At 42.7% G+C, this 14,327-nt stretch overlaps 1 protein-coding gene across 5 annotated transcripts in view; it reads left to right on the forward strand.

Annotated features, from left to right (window-relative positions):
• The window catches only part of LOC122688494 (histone-lysine N-methyltransferase SUV39H2-like), a 380,972-nt gene that overhangs the window by 302,192 nt on the left and 64,453 nt on the right, over positions 1-14,327 (forward strand). For 3 of the 5 annotated variants that reach the window (XM_043894502.1, XM_043894501.1, XM_043894503.1), the window contains one exon: positions 580-673. The exons of the other annotated variants lie outside the window; for them this stretch is intronic. The gene's annotated coding sequence lies outside the window, so the exon portion shown is untranslated. The remainder of the gene's footprint in view (positions 1-579; positions 674-14,327) is intronic. 5 annotated transcript variants of the gene reach the window in all.

The following is a 14,327-nucleotide window of genomic DNA, read 5'->3' on the forward strand; positions in this document are numbered from 1 at the left end:
TAGTATGTTAACGACCACAGGGATTTCAATTTGTGGAGATAAGTATTTGTTTTTTACTTAAGCCCTGATTTATTGTCTTTGGTTGTTTAGGGTAGGGGGTGGCTGATTTTTAACAAGAAGATAAACTTGCAGATGGAAATTCTTTTAAGCCATAAATACCACTAACTTGCCTGGTCCAGGGAAGTTCAAATAAAGACCCTGGGATTTAGCGGCTCCTGAAATGTTTTCCTTCTTTTCTCATTGGCCAAGAGAAAGACATGTCCCACCATCAGCAGTATAGGCGCCAGACCCTGACCCAGGCCTGGATACTAAACCATTCAGAGTTTCTCTTGCTAAGAAAGGAGGCAGAAGGTGACAAATTAGTCTATGCCAGTTAACCTCCAAAGGGGAAGCATAACTTTACACAGCAATCTCTGATGGTTTCCTTATCTGCTTTCTTTAGTATAAACACTCTCCTTCTTGAGTCCTCCCCCATTCTCCTAGCAGGCTCTAGGGTTGAATTCTGAGGCATTAGCTGAGTTCACCTCCTTTGCTCTGCTCCCTAGTACTGTTTCTATCTTCCCCCTTGGTCTTTTGCAGATCCTGGAAGATATCCACTCCTATGGCTGGTGCAGTGTCTTATTCATTCCTGGCACCTCCCACTGTGTGGAGCAGAGCGCCTACCGCTGAGGAGGTAAGCAGCAGATGCTTGTCCACTGGCCAGTTCTGCATCCTAGTGCTGTGTGCACCCCGAACACCTGGGGGAGCCTCAAACAACAAGAAGTGCTGCTCTGGCCTCACAGGCCAACTGATCCTGATGTCTGGGTGTGCAGTCCCATCACTGCCGCATTTGGAAGGCTCCATGGGTGATCCTGGTGTCTGAAGATGGTTGCCAATTGCTGAGTTAATTGGCTTTGCTTCACTTGGTATGTTCTGTTGCTTCCAAGTTTGGAAGAAACCTGCTTGAATTCTTTCAAGGAAGAAAGGGGGTACTCTTTACTGCGGCGCACAGGCCTCTCGTTGCAGTGGCGCCTCTTGTCACAGAGCGTGGGCTCCAGGTGCTCAGGCTTTAGTATGTTGCGGCGTGTCGGCTCTGTAGTTATGGCGCACCGGCTGAGTTGCTCAGTGGCACATGGGAACTTTCCAGGACCAGGGATCAAACCCGTGTCCCCTGCTTTGGCACAAGGATTCTTAGCCACTGGCCCACCAGAGAAGCCCCAACGTTAATATGTTACTATTGAAAGTTACCAGCAACTCTGCAGCCATCCTAGGTGTAGCAATATGGAAATCCTTATTATTTCCAGACCACCTCCCTGGATCAGGCCTCTGGTCCCCTTGCCTTCACCTTTGGAATGCTTGTTACCTGTCTCCAGGGGTCTGACTCCTATCATTCCTAAAGGGCTGTCTCCAAAAGCACTTCTTCTCTGACTTGGCATAAAAATCTCCCTTTAAGGCAGGGGCTCTCAAACTTTAGATTATCTCATTCACCTGGAGGACTTCTTAAAATACTGGTTCCTGGGCCCAGCCCTGAAGATCCTAATTCAGTAGATCTTGCATGGGAGTCAAGAATTTACACTTCCAACCAGTTCCCAGGTACTACTGATGTCACTTGTTCACACTTTAAGTAGTGCTGTTTTAGGGCCCTGAACATCTTACCACTTCTATTGTAGTTATTTGAGTGTAAATTTCTTTTTCAAGAAAACCAAGTTCTCAACAGAAAAACCAACATCTATTAATACTTCCCCTTCTATCCAGAGGAGGAGTCCTTGGACTGGGACTTGAAGGAGCGCAGGGTTGGGAGCCCTACAGCGAGGAACCTAGGACCAGGAACAGGAGGTGGCTTGGTCGTGAGACAGCGAGTGGATGGGATATGAAGGCACAAGGGGAAGCCTTTAGTGATGTGTTAGGTTGCATTTTGAGAGGTGGGTATGAGGGAGATCCTTGAAAAGCAGGCAGAAGACTGTTCATTTGAGCCTCTAACCGGCAAGAGCCAAGGGCTGAACTGCCTGGTGTCATGACAAGATCCCATCCCGTTACCAGAGCTGTGTGGGGCTCTGACTTACTCTTTTGGGATTCCCAACTGTAGGTGCATATCCTAGATGTGCCATGGACATTTTGCTCTTCTAGCTCCCAGAGTCTGTTCTGCTAATGACTCTTGTCCACGAGAACCCAATTGTAGCTCTGGGTATGTGAGCTGATCCTGGAAACCTGGACCGAACCAGAGCCTTGAGGTCACTGAACCTGGTACCTCCTCCCACAAATTCTAGCTCATTCCCTCTCTGAACACCACTTGTGCTGCTCTGTTTGAAAATGGCTTGACCAAGAAGCCAGAAGCATCATTGCTTCTAGAAATTGTCTTTTTTTTCACTTTCAACATATATTTGGTTTAAGGAGATAATCATGAGAGACAGAAGGAGATGGAAGCCTGGAGGCAACAGGTCTGGTCTCAGTGAGAAGTCCTTGGTGCCATTCTGCAGGTTTTCTACTCTGCCTGCTTCACAGAGAACTGATGAGGTTAAATAATTAATGTCTGTGAATGTACTTTGTAAGCTTTAAAGTGCTGCAGGAATATAATTAATTATGTTTATAATTGCAGGTAATGTAATTATAATTATAATTACTTTGTGGGTAGAAGAGGAATAGGTCTATCCCATACCCATTCTCTAGTAAAATATCCTTGGTGGATATCCTTGATGAGGTCATCTAGTTGTAGATTTGAGCTTGACTCACTCCCTCTGACTATATTTTCAGTATTGGGGATATACATAAGACCTTGGCTCAAGGACTCTTGGCTGTGTTTTAGAAAATGGGAACAAATGCATGGAGTGAAGTTGGGAGACCCAATATATTGGTAGTAATATTCTTTGGCACTTACCTATCAGGTAGATAAGGTTAAGGCAAACTATTTATAAATTTACATACATATCTGTGTATGTGAAGTAAAAGTCACTAAGTCATGTCCAATTCCTTGTGACCCCATGGACTGTAGCCCGCCAGGCTTCTCTGTCCATGGAATTCTCCAGGCCAGAATACTGGAGTGGGTAGCCATCCCCTTCTCTCAGGGATCTTCCCAACTCAGGGATCGAACCCAGGTCTCCTGCATTGCAGATGATTCTTTACCATCTGAGCCATGAGGGAAACCCTTGTGTATATAGATATAGATATATAAAATGATGTTCACCAGGATCCTATAGCTAAATATAAAAACACATATGTAATTTGTATAACTGATATACATTAATAATTACTCTAAGCGGCAGTTATTTCCAGAAATCCACTAGAATCCAATATAATCTAAAATGATCCCACTACTGCTAAATTATAAGTCTGCTCTGTCAAGCAATGTTTATCAATACTAAGCTGAAAAATGTTCTATGTTTTAGTATTTTTTTTTTGTTCAGCAAAACCAGTATGCTTGATAGAAGTGCCAAGTAATTTACTTCCTTCTGTTAACATCATAATCTTAAAAAATAATGGTGTTTGAGCCCATGTTCTGGAGCAATGGGTGTATTTGTGCCCCAGAGATACATACCAAAGCTAGGAATTCTCAGAGTTTATTAGAGAAATCTGTACTGTTACATGTGAGACTACTGGAACTATTGTCCGTACTTTTCCCCATTTGAAAGATCAATATAATGGCAACATATTTAACACGGAAAATGCTTCTCTTTCAGAAGTGTGTCACTTCTTGACATGGCAAGATTCTACTCAAGAAGCAAAATTGTATTACTTTGGAGTCTCTGACCTTCTGCCTTTGTTCCTATGCACTGTTAATTGTTGTTAATTTCTAACACCTCATTAATTATTTCCATTAAAGATGTGGGAGAGGGAAATGCCCTTCATTCATGGATGATCACACAACTAAACCATTAATAATTTTTTAAAGTGTGTTACTTTAAATGTGAAGAGTGAATTTGAGGCATTTCCGTTAGAGTTGGTGTGCTTCTGATGGCTGGACAATGACACTTTTAAATTCTGCTGCTGGCTGTGTGGGTGGGGACGCCAAAAGGATGCAGTTCGGGCTGAAGAAGATGCCGAGTCTCCTTTTGCTTCCTTAATGACTGTAACATTTAGCCTCTAATGTACTTTTCAGAGAACTTCTCTTTACAACTTTTTCTTCCTTTGCGAAAGAAGCCTAGAGGTGAAACAGTTTCCTCCAAGGTCACAGCCCAAGTCAGTTGCACAATTAATACTTTACGTGGAGTTGCTGACTCCCACTCCTCTTCAGCCCACCAGACCATGCCGGGAGGTTAGCGCTGGGGCGTGATGACTTCCACTCCCACTTGAGGCTTTCACAGAGATGGAGCCAAGGCCATTTCGCTGACATTGGGCTGCCAATCTTAGAAAAACTCCTGGGACTGACATTTAGTGTTGAGATTTTTATTTAGCCCCTATCTTGAAAGCCCAGACAGAAGATCCTTCCCACTAGTTTTTAGGAATGTTGAGAATCAAACATTATATTGGAAAAGAAGGATTGCATATGGTCTGTAGGTTTGACCAACCAGTGGAAAATTGTAGGGCATAGACAAAAGATTTGGGAAAGTGGATAAAACATTGTCTTATAGGTGGAGATTTCAACAGTGAAATCTGAACAGCTAGATTTTATAGCTAAAAGTAGATTCTTTGCAGGGATAATATTTTGAACTTAAGGGTGGATATAATTTTTCTAGCCGAACCCTTTGTTTTGCTAATAAGACAATGGAGACCTGGAAAGGACCGGGAAACCCCTTACTGTGAATGAGGGACATGTGAGAACAGGTTACTTAGAGGTTTTTATGGCTTCCAATTTTGGTTCTGCTTTTCATCTGTACTGTGACCTCAAGAGCAAGGGGAGACAGCTTTCTTCTCTTTTTCCTTCCCTCTCCCTCTCTCTTCTTCTGTGCTAGCATACTGGGGAGATGGGAGGGAACAACTTTCTGCTTCCTGGAATAGACTGAAAACTATACCAGACAACTTGGGGGATCAGATGACATCATGGACAAAAGGTGAGGTTGGAATTCTAAACAACAGGCTGTTCTCTAAATGAGAAACCATTTAACTTTAGGCCCCTCTTCCTTCTCATCTGTAAAATGAGGCACTTATATTTCAAGTCTTAAGGTTTATTGGGCAACTGGATTCTAAGGGCTGTTGCTGTTCAGTTGCCCAGTCGTGTCCTACTCTTTGCAACTCCTTGGACTGCAGGACACCAGACCTCCCTGTCCCTCACCATCTCCCCGAGTTTGCCCAAGTTCATGTCCATTGCATCAGAGATGCCATTCAGCCATCTCATCTTCTGACACCTTCCACTCCTTCTGCCCTCACTTATATTTCAAGTCTTAAAGCTTATCAGGCAGTTGGATTCTAAGGTCTAAATTCCCCTATCATTTCTTCCTGTTGTTTAGACAGTGTCTTTTAATTGCTCTACAATAGTCTATGGATGCCACAAAATCCCACATTTAAGTTATCCCTTCATCTGTAAATGGTCACGTAAGTTGTCAGAAATTGTTTTTTTTTTTCTTTTTAGAAGTCATGCTGCAATAAACATTTTCGTATAAATATCTTTACAGATATGTGTAAAAATTTCTCCACAGTTTCAATTTTTTTCAGATACTTCCGAATTAACCTCCAAAGTAACTATAATAATTTTCCAGTTTCACTCTTCCTACCTCTATTCCCCAAAACAATTACATGGCTTTTTACCATGGGTTTTTACCATCTTACCATCTGCAGTCAGCTGACAGGATCCAAGTTCTTATTCTTAGGGATGTAGGTCTCCTCTTCTTTGATCCCTCCAAATCTTTGCTTCCCTTTGCTTCCCTCCAAATCTTCCTCCATCAATTGTGGTGGTCTCTCCTTTGGTAAGAGGTGAAGAGGAAAAGCCTAGCTTATACTCATGTTTGCACCCTACTCTTTGACCTCTGCCCTAATAATAATGTCTTTATCCCCCCAAGAGGGTGAATTTTTAAAATATGCAAGTTAGGAAGAAAATGCTGCTTCTCTTTAATGCTGTTTCATCCCTTCCTTGAGCTAAAGAGCAAGAGACATGGCCAACTGCTTGAATAGGAGGAAGGTCAAAGGGGAGAAAAAGAAGTGCAAAAATAATCAGATAATATTTACATTTTCTTGTCTTTCATCATGTATGTGCCTTTAACAAATTACCTTTATTAAAAATAATAAAACTACATGAAATCTGAATTATCTGGAAAATCTAGTACAGAGGGCCACTGTTACTATAACACTCACCATTTCTGTCTTGGATTATGGGATAGTGTTTCATTATTTGCATGTGGCTCTTATATTTCGAATAGGAAGAGCGATGATCCAGAATTAGGTAGACCAGCTAGGTAAGTGCCCAGGCAGGGAGAGGAAAAGAGGGAATCCAAGAAACATTTTAAAGGGAAAGAGATTGAATGAAGGGAAGAGCGAGGAGAAGCAGCTCATGATTTTGAGCCAAGGAAAGACAAATGCTTGTCCCTTTGATAAGAAATAGGAGACAAGTGTAGCTCAAGATGGCAGGTAGAAGTTGATGAATTAGAATTTGGGTATACAGAATGTGTTCATCTCCAGGAGAAATTTTATCCCAACAGAACTTCCTTTTCTGTTAAAGCTGCAGCCAACATGCTAACAGCCCTTTTGCTGCATTTTCCATGTGATTCACAGGGATACCCTTTTACTGTGCAGAATGTTTTCTTGCCCACACCAGTCATCCTCCTGCAGCCTGCCATCTAGCAGCTTTCTGCTCATTCACTGCTTTCCATTCCTGTCACCATTCCTAGACCTCTGAACTGTGCATGAGTGTGTGTGAGCCTGTGTGCATACACAACACATACAACATCCACACACATGCACACAGATAAGCCCACAGAGTGGAGACACTGGATTCATACTCCCTCAGAGGAAGGACTAACTTCCTTCATGTCCTCAGAATGGGCTTCCTTCAATTTACCAGAGAACATCCGTGAATGAGGGCGGCCCTGCCACAGTCCTTCCGCACATCTCTGCAGAGTGAATTACTCCCAGTTAGGTGAATATTCTGCTGGCGGTTCCCACTTGGCAGTCAGATGCCTCCCAGATCCACCTTCTTATTAACCCTCTGGTAATATTGCTATTCCTTGCTCCCTTTGAAGTTTTCTCAAAAATATTCTGCAAATTTTATTCCATTTCCCTTCTGTCACCTTCCTTCCACAACATCAAGGCCATAGATACCTTTGTGCTGACTGTACCCTCAGTTCAGCTCAGCCAGAGGCTGAGCAAAACAAGGACATTTCTACCCAGTTTATTTGAAACACTTTGTAAAACAGACTGTTCTGAGTCATCAGTGATGTCCTGTTTCTAGGACAAAGAATAATTGCTCTGACCTCATAGTTGCTCTTTTCAAGGACTCAGGTTTAAAGGTTATAAAGAGCTATTCAAACTCAATTATTTCTAGTTCCTCTCTCACATTTTCCACTGCCTTTCAATATATGATGGGATGCTCATTCATAGTCCTAGACCAGTTCAAGTAATACATGCTCCCAAGATTATAAAATGAAAATTCATTCACTCCTTTATTTATAATTTCAGCCAACATTTCTGGAGGACCCTGACATGCTAGGCACATACATTAGGTACCAAAGGTCAAAGATATCCTGCGAGATACATTCTGGAGTGGAACACAACTACAGCAGCTGACTATAGCTAAAGTGAAATAAATTGCCCGTCTTTTGTGTTGTTGTCTTCTCTACTTTTCTTTTTTGTCTTTTCTATATTTCTTTACTTTTCATTTTTTATCTCTCTAGTTCTCTTTTTTCTCTATTTTCCCCTTCTTTTTCCACCATCTCATTCAGCCATGTTATTTTCAAAAGGTGATCTTGTGTTCTGTGTCCCCCACTTGTTTCACAGTACCAATATTTATCAATGGATGAAAGACAAACCACCATTCTTTCCAAATAAGGTCATTTGGCAATCTTAGTCATCTGAGATTTTACCAAAAGGATAGAAAAACAATGTGTAAACCACTGAATCAGTGGATAAAGCTATTGGGAAAAAAATTCAAGATCTTAAGACTTGGAAAGAAAGGCCACACTTTCTGAACAAAAAGTCGGCTCCTGGATTTTTCAGGATTGCCTTGGCTTTATTGTGGTAATAAACAGCTTCCAAATGTCAGTGACTTAATCTAAAAAGAGTTTGCTTCTTGCTGATGCCCACCATGGGCCTGCGGAGGACTCATCTCCACCAAGTCATTTAGGAATCCAGGATACTGGGCCTTCTGTCATCTCAACACAGGCTTCCAAGCTCACTTCTGCCCAGGAGGAGAGAGCTGGGGCGTCTTCTGAAAATAAAATGCTTTGGCCCAGAAGGGACACAAGTACCTCTGTTCACAACAAGAGAGTAGTCACAAGCAGTAGCCACTGCTAAGGGGCCAAGCTGTGGCAGCCTCCACATGCCTGAGAGGAGAGGAGGCCTGACTCTGTGTGAGCCTAGTAGTGTCCAACGCAGCCCTCGGTCAGCAAGTTTGAAATGAAGACCTCGGAAGATCGCAAATGTCTGGCTGCTGTGCCTGAGAGGCAAGTAGAGAACAAAGAGCCAGGCTGTGTCCCTTAGCAGCAGACCTCAGGCCTGTCCCCTCTGGTTGCTGTTTGCCAAGCACATATCTCTGGCTACACAAACTCCTCACCACCTTAGGCAACCTCCTCCACAGATCCTTGCACATGAAGGCAGAATTTTAAATAAACCCATGTGTGTCTTTTTATTCAATCAAGCATCCACCTCAAATTACTAAAAGAATTCATCCCTCAGGTTGAATATTCCTTTTAATTTACCTCTTTAATTAAGGTGTGGGGCTTGTGAGACTTGAACCACTAAGAAGCATAAGCATTCTAAGACCAGGAGGCCATCCCTTTCCTGTGCCCATGCGATGAGTAAGGCTGCCAGGGAGCCAGGCTGTCAAGAATGATGAGACAGCTCCATCTATTGTGGCCACCAACCTGAGTACTTAACTGAGTGTATCACTTCCCTCAGATACATTCTCTCAAAGTGAAATTAACTTTACCGTGTACACAATGGTAAAATCTTTTTGGATGGTTTTATGTAATAATCCAGGAGTTTGCAGATAAGTGACTGTTGAGTAGCTATAAACTAGAGTTTGCATATACTTCTGAACTTCCTGGAAGACCAAAGATCGAGGTCCTTAAAATCATCCTTGTAAGAGTAGGTGCATGCTGATCCCTTAACGGAGCTCAGCCTAAAAGAGAAAAAGCTGAGAAAACCAGCTCAACATGTGGCAAATAAGGGCTCAGACTCCAAACTAGGCTGATTCTTTGCATCCTGGGTGCCCAGTTATGAGCTTGTGTGACCTTGATCAAGTTATAGAATGTCTTTAAACTTTAGTTTCCCATAAAATGAGGATGAAAATAGTACTTGTCTAAGAGACTTGTAAGAATTAAATGAGGTGATGATACTTAGCAGAGTGCCTGGCTCATACCAAGAGGTCAGAAAATGTTACTAGTAGCTATTGTATTATTAATATTGTTCAGTGTTGCAAGCATGTATGGAGTGTGACCTTAAGCAAAACACATGCTAGACACTGAAAGATATGCTTGAATGAACAAGTCAGAGCCTCTGCCTTTCAGGGATTTGCAAACGTGTGTGTGTGAGAGAGAGAGAGAGAGAAAGAGAGAGGGAGGGAGAGATAATTGGAAGATATAAAGGTAGAATGAAGAGAGAACAACCAGGAGAGGACAATTACAAGATAAATAAACTAAAAATAAATACCTTTTAATCGTGGGCTTACTCTGTACTTTTAAATAACTAATTTCATGTAATGTTCACACAACCCTCTGGGTGGGCATTATTAATATCCTCATCTTATTTTGAAAGAAATAAGCCTTAGAAGGCGGTCCGTAGCATCAGGTGACACATGGGGTTGGGGAAGTAGAGGGGGCATAGGGCTGAGTGGCTGGCTTGACGGGAGCACAGGAGAGGGCTGGTCAAGTGGAACATGAGGTACCAGGTGTTCCAGGGAAGTCCTGCTCACAAGCACCGCTGGTCATTGCTCACACGGAGCCCAAGGCCATCTCTGATTTTGTCCAGACAATCATTAGTGTCTTGCTGTTCGATGAAGAAACAGAAGAGTGCCTTGGAGCAGTCGCCCTGTCTTTGAGAGGCTGGAAAATTAAAACATGTATTGAGGCCGTGCTTATACTCAACTTCACATCTCATGACAAACCCAGGACATGCCAAAAGGGCCACCAATGGCAAAACAGCCCCACATGGGAGACAGTCAGGCAAAAACTTCATGGTGATCCACGGTTGACCACTAGATGTAGCCTGGCTGGGCTTGGTGATATACCTGAAGATGGTGGTTAGAACCCAAACCAGTCTCTGTATTTCTCTACCTCCTCCTGTTTGTCTTTACAGCACTACAAGACCAAGACTATTATCAGTATCAGATTTTTTACCCCACCCACCCACCCCCACTAGTATATTTTATTATGATTTAAGAGATAAAATATAAAGGTATAAAGAAACTTGGGAACTTCCAGATTCTTCTAGACTTCTGCCCCATTAAACACTTTGGAAAGAAAGGTAATCTCCATGTAAAACTTCCATTAAAATAACTTTGTGGGCTTCTATGAAATTAGCACCTCCAGAATTCTTGCTCTGACTCTTGGTTTAGTTGACTTACTTGTGTCCTGATCTTATACTTGATAAGTTTCTCTAATCAGATGAGAAAACAGTTGAGCATTTCTGGACTGTAGACCAACTGTAATGTTATTTGAAAATAGGAGTTGGGCTTGGGGGTTTAGGCTTTTCCCTTTTTACTTGTATATGATTTAGTGTTCATCCTACACTAGACACTAAAATGCATTGTTTAATTATCTGAGCTCAACACACCATTTTATAATTCATTAGTCAGTTGCTCTTTGCAAAAGCTTATTTCTTATGAAACAAAAGTGGGAATCATGCAACTGGACTATTTATCTCTCTTTAGGGGTTGGGGGTTAATATCTGATAGCTCATAACATCTTTATTATAATGCATTTATAATGATTTACTGAAATCATTCTATGGCTAAGTATCTAATGTCAAAACCGGGATCTGGCATGAAATAAAATGCTGTATCCTTGGGTAGCTCTAGGGGAAAAAAGGCCTCAGCCAATATTTTCTGTGTAATTCTACAAACTGTAATAAGAGTAGGGGTAATTGCCTTAATGTCAATTAAGCTATTAATAATGCCCATCCTGTCATTTCTAAATATAGCAGTGTCTCAATCATACATTACTGTCCTCTGTAATTTCTGTCTACACAGAAATGAGATCACAGCTTCTGCAGGTTGGGAAGTCTGTCTTGCAGCCAGTCTTTCCTCCTTTACATACAAGGAAGTTTGGAGGTTGATTTACTTGTTTTTTAGTGAAATCTTTCTACTTAGACACACGTGTGTAAATATTTGTAAGGGCAAGGCAGTCCTGTGAACAGAGACAATCCAGCCTCAACAACTCTCTGTTTTCATTCTGCTTCTAGATGACCAGTGTAGTGTGCTCCTTATCAGGACCAATGATCCAGGGTCCAGGCCCCCAGCTGATGGTCCAGACAGTCCCGTAATAGCATTTTAGAGTTGGGAGCCTTCACTCCAGCTGCGTGATGCTCTGCTGTGTGCTTGTCGTCCTCAGACAACCTAGATGCACACAAGTCCCTCCAGGATAGACGACAACGGGGTAAAACACGGTAGACTGAGACGCTGTCGCGGAGCAGAGGGGCCAGTGGGCCCTTGGTGAATTTCAGCAGACACAGGGAAACGCGTATTCAGAATCGGGACTAGGAAGTGAACGCAGGCTCTTGGTGAGCAGAGATAATGTTGCCAACTCTCAGATGAGCTCTAAATCAGAGCCACTTATCTCACAGCGAAGAAGGACCTGGACAAGACCTCCTTCTGTAGTTGGCACTTATATTTCTCCTGGGCTAGGATTTCTGAGCATCACTTCCTCTTGCCCCCCTTGTTGGCCATCTTGGTGAAGTGAACTTCTACTTGATGATATTTAGAGCTCATTAATTTGTCCCAAGGAAGCTTACTGTATGGCAGTTTAATGACAGAAACCTGTTTTAATGCAAATGGACATGTAATCCCACTAAGGCACTCTGAGGGTGTAAATTTAAAACAATTGCTAGGAGCTGACACTGGAGTTTAATAAGATGGAAGGCTAGCTCCCAGATCCTGGTACGCCCCAGGGACCCTGCCTGGACACCCAGCCTTGGCGGTTTTAGTGTGGCTGGCGGTTTCCATGGCAATCAGAAGAGCGGGGAGCTTCGGCAAGCCTCTCTGAGGTGATGGGGATCCGAGTTCTGGAAGAGTGGGTGGGAGTGCAGGGAGCAGGCAAGCTCTGTGAGGGAGGAAATGAAGGGTGAGTGGGTGTCTTCTACACATTATTCCTCAGGGCACAGGCTTGGGGAAGATGCCACTGAGACCCAGGAGGTGGCTTCTGCCCTGGCTTATTGTCAAATGCCTGACCCGGGCAGATCACCACAGAAAGAGCACTGCCCGGGACCCCGCTTCTGCCAGCAGGTAGAGGGGGAAGGCCGCCTCTTGAAAGGGGACGGAAACGAGGCTGGGGAAGGAATTGTTTGTGACTATCTGCTAGATTATAATGCTGTTGGGTGCTACATCATTCTCCTGAGAGCCCTGAATAAGGTTATTCTGGGTGAAGTCATTTTTGTAATAAAGTTGGCTCGAACTCTGGGTCATAAATCACGGGTTCTGGTACTAAAAGAAATCACTAAGCATGCCTCTGTTACCGCATACTGTCCTCCTTTGAAATACTTTGGTTTTACTACAAATCCTCCATTGACTGAGATGGGGGAAATACACACAATGAGCAAACGATTCCTTCCGTCCCAGGCTGCAGCCCTGCCGGCATGTGGGCCTCCCGGAATGATTTCCTGAGGTGTGATGTTATTTATGGCGGGCTTTCTCTATCAAAAAGGCAAACAGCATCCTGAGTGACCCTGAAGTGTTTGCATCATTGCTTCTCTTGCTAATTGATTCATCCCCTGGCAGGGCCTGAGTCACGGGCTGTTAGCTGGACACTCTCTCCCCACTGCAGATCCTGTGGACTAAGGTGCACAACAAGCGAAGATGTTAATAAAATTGTTAAATGTCAAAACTGCAAAACCCACACCCATTCAGAGTCCATCAGCTCTCCTGGAATGATTCCGTAAAATACCATCTCCTCCCCTTGTCCTTTTCTCAGTCTAAACTTCATCACCTTCATTAAGGAAGAAGATTAAGAACTGTTATTAACAACACAGATTGTTTAATTTCTTTCTTCACTTCTTCCTTTCAAGGAAGAGTCTGGCACAGAATGAAAAGGAATGTTATCATAGGAAGTGCATTTCAGATGTAGTAAAGCAGAAAGGAGAGGGTGGCCCCAGTGGCAGTTCTAAGAGGGACAGAGTGTGGATCTCTATAGCTCAGTGGCTGCAAAGCAGAAAATGAAGATTGTAAAAACGTCACATAAAGAAAAAATGCACAGTGGATTCGTTTTGCGATGCCCATAATTCAGTAATGCCTTTAAGTAGCTAGAAGAAATATAATAAATGTTTTTCCACAACATTGATCATACTGTATCAGAGGAAATATTAGCGTGCAGGGAGCCATGATTATACTGGTAGTAATTCTCGGTGCAGAAAACTAGTAGAAGATGGGACCCTTTATAGGCCCAACTTTTATTGGCTGCAGTTATTTACCTTTAAGAATACGCCTAAAAAAAAAAAAAAAAAAAGAATACGCCTAATACATTGTCCCATAGCTAAATATTTTTGTGAAAATTCAAACCAGTAGTATCAGTAAATCAGAAATCTTGCCACCATTTTATAGAATTTATGTATATATTTTCCTGTAGATGCTCTGATATGTTCCAGAATACAAAACCAGCCAATTGACCATGTAAAAATTCTAGAATGTCTGTAAAACAGATTCTTCTGTATTCTGAACCTGGATAGGAGCAGACAGGTTTATGGCATGTGATTCCATCCAAATGCCACCTGTATATATATATAACATCTCTCTAAAGAAATTAAACGGATTATTAGATTATATACTGCAGTAAAACTATACCGGAAGCTGTAAGCCAGGAGAGGATATGCATGTTGGCAACTGCCTTTTTTAGGGAATCTTGAAACATCAAAGGAAGCTTTGCAAGACAGGATTTTTCGTTAGGGAGAAAGGAAGGGAACTGATCCCTCATGCCAGCCTGGTAATGTGGTGGCCGTGGCCACCTTGATGTAGGAGGTTCCAGCCTGTCAAGGGAAGGTTCTACCCTTGCTCTCGAGGGACCCCAGGTTTGATTCCAGAAATAAATTATCAAATGAGAGTTACAGGGTGCTCTGGATAA

The sequence above is a fragment of the Cervus elaphus genome, chromosome 33, assembly GCF_910594005.1.
Source record: "Cervus elaphus chromosome 33, mCerEla1.1, whole genome shotgun sequence".
Taxonomy (NCBI): Eukaryota; Metazoa; Chordata; class Mammalia; order Artiodactyla; family Cervidae; genus Cervus; species Cervus elaphus.